The sequence below is a fragment of the Pavona decussata genome, unplaced genomic scaffold, assembly GCF_977016875.1.
Source record: "Pavona decussata unplaced genomic scaffold, jaPavDecu1.1 SCAFFOLD_41, whole genome shotgun sequence".
Classification (NCBI taxonomy): Eukaryota; Metazoa; Cnidaria; class Anthozoa; order Scleractinia; family Agariciidae; genus Pavona; species Pavona decussata.
The window spans coordinates 162,235-174,399 of NW_028145463.1; the positions used below are offsets into that span (position 1 = coordinate 162,235).

A 12,165-nucleotide genomic window follows, 5' to 3' on the forward strand; every position below is an offset into this window, starting at 1 on the left:
ACACACCAAAAACTCGAAGACAAGCCAGCCCGAAATATAAGAATTTCTTCAAAGGGAAATCAAAACCACATGTTCCCTTTGTCTGTTTTCAAAGTCAACTCTCGACTAAAAATTTCTGCTCACTTGTGTTATTCTAATTATTCCGTAGAGTAGGCTGACAATTCTGTCAAATGTTTGAAATTTCATTTCTTTGGTCAACATTAGTAACATTTAAAGTTCCTGTTTCCATTCTCGGTGCCGCAATTATTATAAGTGCGTGAAAATTGATCGAGCGAAAACTGAATGACAGGCATGTGATTACATGTAAAATACACCTCCCCTAGCCCTTCTTCGTTTGTCTTGGCCCTTTGCCGTCGTAATTGTTTGTCTGTAAATCACTTATTTCCAGAGTCATCATTTCTGTTTATTGAGCCTGATTGTTCTGATTTCAAGAAGCCCCGATTTAGAGAAGCAGTGAACGGTACAGCCTGACGGTAACTCATTTGCATGGGCCATGTCAAAGACCAACTCACTCAATTTCTCAACTGACGTTAACTACTGAGATGTTAACTACCAACTCAGTTCTTAGTTTCTGATCGAGGCAGGCAAGTCCAGGGTCTTGCAAAACAAGTCATAATCAACAAGCCAGTTATTTTGAACTTTACTTGATTTACTTATTGTTTGCACCGCCATTGAACTTGAAGTTGCCACAGATGTGTTAAACGAATTGAAACAACAGAACACGGTTCTGTAATTATCCTTTCAACAAAACAGACAAAAGAAAAGTCGGTAGTTTTGCATCAAGCCGTATCACAGGGATTCCGTGTCTGGCCATGTCTGTCAGTGGAAATTTATGTGAGAAAGATATCTTACCTACAGTCAGAGAAATTAAGAACAAATGGGAGAGTTCTCAAACTTTCTCTTTTTCTAGGAACGTCCTTGGTGAAACAAAAGCTCATTTGATAGGATCTCCGATCATCGTCAAAACAAAATGGCGGAGGGCGAGTCAGAAGATATAGTGAAGCTCATGCAAGAACTTAGCATTGCGAAAACAAAAGGAGATAGAGAGCGGGAGGGAAATGCCTATTATAAACTGGGTGGTGTTTATTACAGTCAGGGTAATTTTAAACAGGCCATAGAGTGTCAAAAGCTACATCTTAGTATTGCTAAAGAATTAGGAAACAGGGATGGGGAGGGAAGAGCCTATGGCAATCTGGGCAATGCCTATCACAGTCTGGGTAATTTTAAACAAGCCGCAGAGAATCACGAGCTAGCTCTTAATATTGATAAAGAATTAGGGAACAGGGATGGGGAGGGAACAGCCTATGGCAATCTGGGCAGTGCTTATAACATGCTGGGTAATTTTAAACAAGCTGTAGAGTATCACGAACTTGATCTTAATATTGCTAAAGAATTAGGGAACAGGGATGGGGAGTGTACAGCCTATTGCAATCTGGGAGTTGATTATGAAGGTTTGGGTAATTTTAAACAAGCCCTAGAGTATCACGAACTACATCTTAAAATTGCTAAAGAATTAGGGAACAGGTATTTGGAGGGAACAGCCTATTGCAATCTGGGAGTTGATTATCAAGGTCTGGGTAATTTTAAACAAGCCTTAGAGTACCACAAACTACATCTTAATATTGCTAAAGAATTAGGGACCAGGGATGGGGAGGGAACAGCCTATTGCAATCTGGGCAGTGCTTTTCAAAGTCTGGGTAATTTTAAACAGGCCGCAGAGTATCGCGAACTACATCTTAATATTGCTAAAGAATTAGGGAACAAGAATGAGGAGGGTAGAGCGTATGGCAATCTGGGCAATGCTTATTACAGGCTGGGTAATTTTAAACAAGCCACAGAGTATCTCGAAAAGCGTCTTTATATTGCTAAAGTATTAGGGAACAGGCATGAGGAGGGATTAGCCTATAGCAGTCTGGGAGGTGCTTATGGCAATATAGGTAATTTTAAACAAGCCGCAAAGTATCACGAACTACATCTTAATATTGCTAAAGAATTAGGGAACAGGTATTTGGAGGGAGATGCCTATGGCAATCTAGGAGTTGATTATAAAGGTCTGGGTAATTTAAAACAAGCCTTTGAGTGTTGGAAACAAAGTCTCAGTATCGCTACAGAAATTGGGGCCAGAAACTCTGAGGGGTACGCTTTTAGAAACCTGGGTGCAGCTCTTTTACGCTTGGGTGATTTTGAGCAATCCATAGAGTACACGAAACAAAGTCTTGATATAGCAAAAGAATTGGGAGACAAGACTGCAGAGGGAGCTTCTTATGGCAGCTTGGGCGGAGTATTTTCCAGCCTAGGTTTATTTAAATTAGCAATAGAGTGTCACAAACAAGACCTTAGTATTGCTAAAGAGTTAAGGGACAAGGTTCAAGAGGCAGAATCATGCCATTCATTAGGTCATAATTATGAATGGGTGGGCTCTTTGAGTGAGGCACTTGATTATTATCGATCGAGCGTAAAAACCTTTGATGACATCAGAGCTCTTCTACAGTCAAAAGAGATGTGGAAAATAAGCTTTCGTGATCGCCACCAGTGTGCGTACACTTCGTTATGGAGAACTCTTGTGAAGACGGGAGAGACTGACGAGGCTTTGTGTACTGCTGAGCAAGGACGAGCGCAGACCTTGATCGATGTTTTGAAAGAAAAGTATGGAGTTGACTCATCACCGTCCGCTTCAGCTGAACCTAAGGAGACAATTACCTATATATTAAACAATTTAATTACAGAAATAGTTTTTGTTGCACTTGATGAAAATGCGATCAGTTTTTGGTTGCTGCGAAGAGGGAAAGAGATTCTCTTTAAGCAAAAGGAAATAGAACCTGATAGTTGCAAGTTGCTAATAGATGCTACTTTGAGAGACATTATTGAAGGTTTTCGGGTCATGTGCGAGGATCGATCAATGGATGAAGTATGTGATGACCCTCCGTCCAACAGAGAAGCTGCTGAGGAAACAGACCAATCACCGACCTCCTCTGTCAATTCTTTGCGCCAGCTGTATGATGTTATTATTGGCCCCATAGAAGACTTGCTCGAAGGTGACCAGTTACTCCTTGTTCCAGATGGTCCATTTTTCCTGGTTCCTTACACTGCGCTTGGTGAATCAATCAGGATTCACATCGTTCCCTCGTTGACCGCTTTACGACTGATCGCAGATGGGCGCGAGGACTTCCACTGTAGGAGTGGGGCGTTGCTCGTGGGAGATCCATGTTTGGAAGAAGTTACCAACGTGTTTGGTAAGCCCGTTTGGAACCAACTTCCATTTGCCAGAAAGGAAGTGGAGATGATTGGAAAACTTCTGAAGACCACACCTCTCACCGGACGAGATGCAACTAAAGACGAAGTGATGAAAAGGTTCGAGTCGGTTGCTTTGGTGCACATTGCCGCGCACGGACGTGCTGAAACTGGAGAAATTCTTTTGACCCCTAACCCAGGTTGGACATCTCCTATCCCTAGAAAAGAACGCTACATTTTAACAATGTCAGATGTGCAAGCCGTTCGTCTGCGAGCAAGACTCGTTGTGCTTAGCTGCTGTCACAGTGGCCGTGGAGAAGTCAAAGCCGAGGGCGTGGTTGGTATCGCGCGGGCTTTCTTGTGTGCTGGTGCTCGCTCTGTTCTGGTGTCACTCTGGGCGATTGATGACGAGGCCACCATGGAGCTCATGAAACACTTCTACCAACACCTGGCAAATGGAAAAAGCGCGAGTGTGGCTCTTCACAAGGCTGTGAAATCTCTGCGCGAGTCAGAGCAGTTCCGTGACTTGAAGTACTGGGCTCCATTTGTGCTGATTGGTGATGACGTGACGCTTGAATTTGGAGAAAGGAAATAAAAAAAGAATGGTAAGTTTAGTTTGTGTTTCACTTTAAACAGGAGTAATTTTATGATAAACAACGACAGCTACCTGCAAAAAAAGCTCAATTCTTGCCAGTGGAATAGTTGTAAAATCTGTCTAAATATTATTTCAATAACCAAGCCTTCCGCTCTTCGTTAAAACGACGGGATAGTTTTGAGGAAGAATGCCATGAGAAGATGTTCGTTTTCGTTGTTCCTTTTATCATGAGAAAATGCCTTATTTTTCTTCCACTAGCCTTTTCCAGGCGTTCCTCACGATTTGATCGCCTGTTCTCGCACTAGTTATTGGTTCAACCGTTTGAGATAAGGAACGAATGTGTAAAGGTTGCCATTTCCCCTTAGATTTTTAACAATCGTACCTTTGAACGAATGTTTAAAAGGTGCCATTTCCCCTCAGATTTTTAACAATCGTATCTTTGAACTTTATGAACTTCATGACCTTAATGGGAGTCAAACCTTGCTTGACTTATGGTTTCGTTGAACGTTGTTTTCAATTGAGGCACCAGGAATCTCGTTGATTAGGGGAAATTATTGCATTGTTGCTTAAAATATGTCTTGGGCTTCGTGGGTAGTGTCTTCAAATAAGTTCGTTTATATCTCTTCCTCTTTTTCTGGCAAACAAAAACAAATTAAGCGCTTCACCTGAGCTCCACGAACTTTTAAATTTAGAGCCTCAAGTAAAACTAATCCCAAATGACCATTTTTTTTTTGGCAGAACTGTCATCATTTTCAAGACAAGAGAGGACTACTGGGCGAATAACTTATACATTGATGACGTCCATTTGGTGTGATGCAAACTATCCAGAGAACTTGTATGTAGTGTGAAGATCTTAGATGCAATGGCCGGATACAAAAACCCAGTAAATCAGTAGCAAATGAAAGGTAAACAAAATAAGGTTACTGCATTAAGCCTTTGCTTAATTAATTTTGCGGTTCCTAATATATCTGGATCCGGAAACACATGTACAGGCTTGCTTTTGGTACTCATTTTCCAAAATGGCACTTCACTTAATGAAGTTTTCAAATGTAATTTTGCTTCTTTCGATGTAACGTTAAGAAAACTGCACACATGAATTTGACGTTACATTTAATTTTTTATAGCTTCATAACAAATAACATACCAACATTGTAAAGATATTTTGATGTCATTTCATAAATTTTTTATGTCATTACTCGTTATCAGACAATATTGAGAACAAATTATTACTTAAATGATAATTCAGAACGAATGTGGCTACTTAAGCCAGATTTAACGGTTTATCTACCCATATTTAGAATCAAGAACTTTAATTTTTAAAGAATGATGTTTGTCAGAGCGTTTTCAGGTTCGCCTGTAAATATGATTTTCTCCAAGTGGTAGAAATTGCGTGTTCTTTTTTTTTAAAATACGATTATCTTAGCCGCAAAATTGTGCTTGTCATTGTACTAAGTGACAGCTTTTAACATCCTCGTGCGTTTACAAAGTTACAAAGAGCGCAAAAGACCAAGAAATCGATTTTAACAGTCTAAGAGTGCAAGTTAACTCATAGAAACCTGATTGCAAGAGGGCAAAGACTAACTGAAAAACTGCCGAAATATTTCTCAGTAGATTGTGTTTGAATAACAATAACAAGTGATGTAGTTAGCTATGACCTGCTAAATAGGCTCAGTAGAATGATGATGCAATTATTATTTTAGAGCTGATCAGGGCTTGGTTGTTTGAAATCCCATTAATTTTGAGACAACAAGTTGAGAAATACGCTTGGTTTTTGTCAAGAAGAAAAAAAGATTTCATTGCTTTTTTGTTTTTCACAAGATGCCATAATCGAGTGGTCCTCTTATATCATCGTGGAATTATTTTATCTAAAGTCAAACATAAGATAATGTTTTTATTACAGGCTTTTTTCCGTCCAGAGTGGACTTCAATTCTAAATTAGCGCAATGCTCCTTTAAACAACCTTGTGCAGATCCTTTCATGTATATATGTAAGTAACTAGGTATATAACTAGGTATAGAGCACTCTTCAATTTGGTGTCGAAGTAATTTCGCGTTTGCTTTGCTTTCACTTTACTATGCTTTCTGATTCGTTATCAAAACTTGCGGCACTTTCTCAACCAATGGGAAGCAAAGCCAAAGCCAATCGTGCCTTGATATCACAGGTTTTCCCGCGCTTGGCCAAGGTTACAGGTTACATGTATTTGCTTCGAATTCTGATTGGTTCACCAGACTGTTTACGTCTGTTCTGATTGGTTAGAGTACTTACTTTGTGTTTGACACGTACTCAATTGAAAACTGCTCTATAAAGTCAGTAAGTAAGCTAGCTGTGTTTACATGATACCCGAACGACTTTCAAACCGGTGAATTCGTTTCCATAGTATCGTTCAATAACACTGAGTAAAAACGATGTGATTTCAACCCAAAATTTTTACCGGATAAGGAATCCTAATTTTTGTACGAAAACCCATTCTGGGGTCATGTAAACGTGACATGACTGTTTGTTTCATATTTCCGATTAAGTTTGAAGATTTCGTTACAAAATGAAACTTACAGCTTCATCAAAACGGCTTTTGTTAATACGATGTCAGCAAGTGTTCAAGTCGTAAGGGAATGAAAGTCTATCCAGTATCCTGTAAACCGCCCCATTAGAGAACAATTAGTGTAGCGAATATAATAAGTGAGACTGTTGTAAACATTAACATTAAAAAAGTGAAATCTGTAAAACGTGTTTGGTTTGAGAACAGTAGAATCCAAATATTTTATTTCATTTATTTTAAGCTGAGGGGGAAACGTCGCGGAGATTTTGCTGTATGTTGGCCAAAACAGCTTAAATATTTCACAAAGAACCTCATGAAATCGCTCTTAGAGCAGCGGGAGGAAAGTTTGAAATGATTTCTCCGCGTGATAATAGAATACAATCAGTTTTAAATTCACACGAGGAACTTCAAAAGATTGGTCAGTTTCAATCCATTTCCATCTGAGCCATCTGCAGACAAAAATGATTGACCCTAGTTTTTGTTCCCTAGAAGGATTATTAGAAAAAAAAAAATTGAACCATTATTTTAATGGTCCCATCCGATTCAAATATTTTTTTTCGCTATTCAAAGTGGCACTTATAAAAGGTGACACTGCCCCTTTAAAGACCTCCGAAGCCACCGTTAAGGTCCTTCTTGGACAGATTCATACCCAGTCACCATTTCTATGTTTGTGGGTCGAGAGAAGAGTGGCCTTGATTCACTCTCGTATCCAATGTTCGCGCGCCATAAAGATGAAAATAGCGACTGTTTACGAGCATTATCCTTAGGTGGGTCACGAATAGACCAGCTTACAACTGAGCAAACAAAAGAAATCAAAAGCCTTTCAGTTTTACGTGCATAGGGAAGACTGGAACAGCGACTATCTTTCGACGTACCATCTTCGACATGCTAGATAAACAGCTGAAAGACCGTTATGAGAATTAAACACTTATTGGCTAAAAAAACTGAACGACAAATTAACAACAAATGCTCACCTAAATTGGCTGATAAATGTATCAACTTGAAATTTTACATGACTCTCGGAAACTTCCGGTATAGATTTCGGCCGTTTTGTTCTCATGTTAAATTTCCAAAACCACCGATTTAATTATCGATCTCGGATTGACTTCTAAATATCCCCCCACCACGTCACTCTGAAGATATATAAACCCATCTCCCTTACCCAGAGTCGAGTTCAACGGTAAATTAATCAGTTGTGTTAAGGAGCTAGCTCCGCCGCCAAAACTTTATTTCGCGCGCGCCTACAATACCGCCAGCTACGCAGGCTACTGTAAAAAAAAAAACAGCAAATACTAAACTTGCAACAGCAAGAAGGTGGCCGCGGCCGCTTAATAGAGGTGACCGTTGAATAGAAGTATCGAATACAGCATTTTACTGACAAATAATTTGGGACTTTGGAAAGTGGCCACTTAATGGAGGGTGGCCGCTTAATAGAGGTCGGACTGTATAAAAAAGTTTAATATCAAACAATGGGTCCCATACCCCTGGGAGCATGATTTTCAACGCCGCGTTTACTGCCGGTGTGTCTCGTAGAAGGTGGTTTAATTAGTCTCCCTGTTCCAAGATGCAAGTCTCCGGCTTTTTTAGGTGATCGATATTACTACATCTTTTCCAATTGAGGGTGTAGCACGATACGAAACTTTTGCCTGAGGCAGGGGACCACACGACGCAAAATAAACTGTTCTGAATACGTTCCGTTGCCGGATCTCTTGCAGTGAAATGCACGTGCCAGACGTCTCTTTACGTGTAAATAAACCGAACTGATTGAAAGGCTGACACTAAGGCAAAGGGCTTATTTATTAGGGGCCAATATTTCAACTAGTACAACTAGTCTTCTTCAGGGCCAGAGTTACAATGAGTTACATTTAAACGTAAACATAAACAGTTAAAGGTTAACACGATACGTTGTATGAGCCTCTCTATGGGTACCCACAGTCTTCGTTTTCTTCGCGATTTTTTAGCCTGCGTAGCTGGCGGTTTTGGTGGGCGGTAAAGCCGGGCCAAAACGAGTGGTGCAGCTGCGGGTAAAATGTGGAGAAAACCGTGACAGTCGCGGCGAAGTCGCGTCAACGAGCGGCTTTGCCGCAATTTTCTCGTTGCCCTCGCCCCATTTCTCCGCGGCTTCGCCACTCGTTTTGGCCCTCGTGCCCGGCTCGCCGGTGAGCCCACCCATAAAAACCGCCAACTACGCAGGCTACGATTTTTTCGCAAACCTTTGTTTTTTTAGGAAGATCTTCGTTTTTTCGGATTGAAATGGTTTAAATGTTCTTTCAGTGTTATTCACAGTTGATAAATATTTCACTACAATAGCAAATTGCATAATTCACTGAAACAATAAAGGATTGTTGGATTCTTTGGCGACGTTTTAACCCCATTTTAACATGCTAGAAGCTGATGAGATTCCAAGAAATCGAAACTGCAGTCTTGGATGAGAAACAACATTAGACAATCGCCAAAAGAAATTTTACTAGCATCCTAGAGACTCACAAGAGAGTTGTCTATCTTAGCTTCGAATATCTGCTGCGGATGCGAGCTAAGCCACAAAATAATGGAGGTACGTTTCAGCTCTAAGAACACAATAGCTGTTTTTCAGATACGAAGCAACTCAGAGAGCTAAAAGACAGCGCAACAAGCTATAGATCGTTTTCGCGTGACGTCACGCATTGGCCCGCCGCCATATTGGTGTACCACTTTTGATTGCGTAATACGGCATTGGTAGGTCACAACTGCAATTGTCATTCCCACTGGTAAAAATGGATTGAAACAAAAGCGAATCAAGCTCCGAGGATAATTCGAAGGTTGCCTATTTCTTTCCGATTTCTGAAAATGCAAAGAAGCTGGATTTCCGATCAAAGATCGATATTTGCAGAAAATATCCACAATCGGAATCGATCCAGTGTTGATCGAAGGGAAGCACTTTCAGCCTGACTGTTTACCTCCGGTCTAATCCACAAATAGAGACCTTTAGATTCTAGAACCAGTACAAGTACGACTTCGAGATTTGACTTCGAGTTTTTAGCAAAGTACCAAGAACAGGTATATCACAGAAAGTTTCATTTCACTCTTTACGAACGACGAACTTGACGCAGTTGGCTTGAATGATGATAGTTAAGCCCTTTCGTGTTTCCAAAAAGACGAGATCACCTACGTTTTGAGGACTCGTTTTCGCCACTACAAGATTCTTACAAAAACTCGTAGCAAAATGACGACAGCTATCTCGTTTTCCCGCCAAAATGACACTGCTTCACGCGCGCGCACTCTTTGTTTATTGGAGAAACTCGCAGTCGTACTCCTACTCGTATTAGAATCTAAAGGTCTCTAATATCTTAATTATGTTAACTCGTTTTGGAGACAAGCTTCTACACTCATTATTTGACATCTGCTGCTACTTTTTTTTTAAATCCACAGTGTATTCTTTTCCGAATTCAGCGAATGTTTAATCCTTTCCATGCAATTTATAGTTTTTGAGTTTTGACGTGGCACGCAGTGTACCAAACTGTTGCATTCATTTGCCTCTATCTCTCTTATTATTTGTGCTATGGTGCTAATTTTTTTTTAATGGATAATGTATTCTAATCCGAATTCAACGAAAGTTTAAGCTTTTTCACACGTGTGTAATTTAACGAAAATTGACTTACGCGTTCACAAGCTTTTGCATTCATTTGCCTCTATCTCTTACATTATTTGACCTATACGGCTACTTTTTTTTAATTCACATTGTATTGTTTTCCAAATTCAGCAAAACTCTAATATTATCCATACAATTTATAGTTCTTTTAATTTTGACCTTGCGCGGACAAGTTTTCCGGCGTGTAATTGAACGAAAATGCAGTTACGTGTTCACAAGCTGTTGCATTCATTTGCATGTATCTCTCTTATTATTTGTCCTATGCTGCTCCTTTTTTTTTTAATCCGAAGCGTATTGTTTTCCAAATTCAGCAATAGTTAAGTCTTTTTAATACGATTTATAGTTTTTTGAGTTTTGACGTTGCGCGCACAAGTAATTGAAATTTTCCGGCGTGTAATTTAACGAGAATTCAGTTACGCGTTCACAAGCTGTTGCATTCATTTGCCTCTATCTCTCTCATTATTTGTGCTATGGTGCTATTTTTAAATTAACAGCATATTGTTTTCCAAGTTCAGCAATAGTTCAATCTTATCCATACAATTTATAGTTTTTGAGTTTTGACGTTGCGCGCACAAGTAATTAAATTTTTCCGGCGTGTAATTTAGCGCAAACTCTGCTACTCGTTCACAAGCTGTTGCATTCGTTTGCCTGTATCTCTCTTGTTATTTGTGCTATGGTGCTACTTTTCTTTTGACAGATAGTGTATTCTAATCCGAATTCAACAAAGGTTTAAGCTTCTTCATACGATTTATAGTTTTTGAGTTTTGACTTAGCGCGCACAACTCATTGAATATTTCTGGTGTGTAATTTAACCAAAATTGGGTTACGCGTTCACAAGCGGTTGCATTCATTTGCCTCTATCTCTCTTATTATTTGTGCTATGGTGCTACTTTTTTCTTAATGCATACTGTATTCTAATGCAAATTCAACGAAAGTTTAAGCTTTTGCATAAAATTTATAGTTTTTGAGTTTTGACTTAGCGCGCACAAGTCATTAAATATATCCGGTGTGTAAATTAACGAAAATTGACTGACGCGTTCACAAGTGGTTGCTTTCATTTGCCTCTATCTCTCTTATTATTTGTGCTATCGTGCTATTTGTTTTCTAATGGATAGTGTATTCTAATCCAAATTCAAAAAAAGGTTTAAGCTTTTTGATACAATATATAGTTTTTGAGTTTTATCTTAGCGCGCACAAGCATTTGAATTTTTCCGGTGTGTAATTTAATGGAAATTGATTTACGCGTTCACAAGCTTTTGCATTCACTTGCCTCTATCTCTCACATTATTTGACCTAGGCGGCTACTTTTTTTTAAATTCACATTGTATTGTTTTCCAAATTCAGCAATACCCTAATCTTATCCATACAATTTATAAATTTTGAGTTTTGACGTTGCGCGCACAAGTAATTGAAATTTTGCGGCGTGTAATTTAACGCAAACTCCGCTACGCGTTCACAAGCTGTTGCGTTCATTTGCCCCCATCCCCCTTTATTATTTGTGCTATGGTGCTACTTTTCTTTTAATAGATAGTGTATTCTAATCCTAATTCAACGAAGGTTTAAGCTTCTTCATACGATTTATAGTTTTTGAGTTTTGACTTAGCACACACAAGTCAATGAATATTTCCGGTGTGTAATTTAACCAAAATTGGGTTACGCGCGCGTTCACAAGCTGTTGCATTCATTTGCCTCTATCTCTCTTATTATTTGTTCTATGCTACTTCTTTTTTTTAATCCACAGCGTATTGTTTTCCACATTCAGAAATAGTTTAATCTTATCGATACGATTTTAGTTTTTGAGTTTTGACGTTGCACGGACAAGTGATTGAAATTTTCCGGCCTGTAATTTAACGCAAGTTGCGCTACGCGTTCACAAGCTGTTGCATTCATTTGCTTGTATCTCTCTTATTATTTGTGCTATGGTGCTACTTTTTTTTTAATCCGCAGGGTATTGTTTTCCAAGTTCAGCAATAGTTCAATCTTATCCATACAATTTATAGTTTTTGAGTTTTGATGTTGCGCGCACAAGTAATTAAATTTTTCCTGCGTGTAATTTAAGGTGGGGGTTTACCTGAAAGTCGTTTTCACGCCGCTTAAAATCGGTCAAATGGAAATATCTTGTTTGCATTTCAAGCAATACAAAAACCCTCCATTCATAACACAAATCAATGATTT

At 39.2% G+C, this 12,165-nt stretch overlaps 1 pseudogene; it reads left to right on the forward strand.

The window, feature by feature from the left end:
* The first annotated feature begins 390 nt into the window (after positions 1-390).
* Positions 391-4,674, forward strand: LOC146482890 (uncharacterized; annotated as a pseudogene).
* Positions 4,675-12,165: the final 7,491 nt, after the last annotated feature.